The sequence below is a fragment of the Orcinus orca genome, chromosome 12, assembly GCF_937001465.1.
Source record: "Orcinus orca chromosome 12, mOrcOrc1.1, whole genome shotgun sequence".
NCBI classification, from domain to species: domain Eukaryota; kingdom Metazoa; phylum Chordata; class Mammalia; order Artiodactyla; family Delphinidae; genus Orcinus; species Orcinus orca.
The window spans coordinates 14278441-14280000 of NC_064570.1; the positions used below are offsets into that span (position 1 = coordinate 14278441).

At 39.1% G+C, this 1560-nt stretch overlaps 1 protein-coding gene across 1 annotated transcript in view; it reads right to left on the bottom strand.

Moving 5' to 3' along the window:
* Positions 1 to 1193: 1193 nt before the first annotated feature.
* CCDC170 (coiled-coil domain containing 170) overlaps positions 1194 to 1560 on the bottom strand; it is an 85734-nt gene continuing 85367 nt past the window's right edge. Inside the window, 1 exon segment of the mRNA XM_049695246.1 lies at positions 1194 to 1560. This exon segment is cut by the window's right edge and continues 1211 nt beyond it. The gene's annotated coding sequence lies outside the window, so the exon portion shown is untranslated.

A 1560-nucleotide genomic window follows, 5' to 3' on the forward strand; every position in this document is an offset into this window, starting at 1 on the left:
AGGCTCACCCCATCCCACCCTCACTGCAGGGGTTGGCATAGGATGCAAGCCAGTGAGTTCATCCTTCTGGCTAGAGTGATTGGCTCAGGGGTATGTGACCAAGAAGAGATGATTGAACTATTCCGAGATTTCTTCCATGAATGTTAGAGGCAGAGAATCTCTCTTTCTCAGCTCAGTTCCTCACTTGTAAAGACTTTGTAATTGCTTATGACCATCTTTCTTGGCAACATAGAGAAATCATCTCCAGAAGGAGCAAGTGAGTCCAATATACAAAGACAAGCAAATCAAGCAGAGACAAAGATGAATAAAAGCAAAAAGGATCCAGAAAACAATGTTGAATCCCTGGATCTAGCCACGCTGAAGTTAGTCTACCCCTGAATCTTTCAACTGAGCATCCCAAAATCTCTTTGCTTAAGGTAGCCTACATTGGATTACTAGAAACTCCAGTCTAGGAGTTGGGTGGCTGAAACCAAAGGAGGCAAAGGTATGAGAGCTGAAAGAACAAGAAACTAAAGATAAAATGTTGCATGGGTTTGCCTTATAGGCATGAAAGTCACCTAAGATGAAGGCAGTACTTGATGAGAGTGGAGAAGACACCTCTGGACCATTTCAACAGTCTTACATAGGAAGAATAGACAGGATGTGAGTGAATTAACTGCAGTAAGGACCGGAAGAAAGTTAGGTATTAGTTAGCAAGAGCCTCAAAAGAATGATGGTTCTTATACAAAGGTGAAGGAATAGCAGCATGGAAGCTGCAGAGGGGAACGAGAAGCATACAGACCCCACTTGCTGGGAAGAAGCTAAGTGGGGTGTGCAATAAAGTGGGTAAGATCGCTACTGTGTAAAGTGGGCAGAGCCTTCCCAGTCCAAGGTAACTGTGAAATGCTTCCCCAGTGAAAATTAGACTTCATTTTCTAAGTCCTAATTGTTACAATATCAATAATATAGACATTCTTTAAAACTTTCAGCCCACAACCCCTTGACCTTGAATCACTCTCTGTTCATCTACAAGATAAAGTAAAACTGGAAATGTAGATGGATCAAGTTAAATTTTTCTAATTGAGATATTCTAAGCATACATTCAAATGTCTCACACAATGATCAGAATAACCACCTCAGCAGCAATTATTACTCAGGTGATTTGGTAGAAGGGTTAACGTTAAATATTTTAAAACTCTATTTAGAAGATCACATCACACTGATGCATTTTACTGGACAACATGAAATATACATGGATATTACAGAAGAACAAAAATGTGAAGCTGGCCTGCCACCTCTGGAATGAAGGCCACAGAGGGAAAGCCGACAACCAACTGGCATTTCAACAAGAATGGAAACGGCTTTATTAACGGAGTCTCAGTTTGTCCAAATGACAAACAGTTAATGCGCATATCGACATATATACATAGACAGAATTTATTTTTCTTATCCCATATAGTCTTTCCACCAGAAATTCCTAAGGACTATATTCAAACACTTTAAATATTTCTATATGTATTAAAGATGATTGTATCTATGCTTGAGTTATATTTTGGAAATATTAGATAAATGCATATTTAG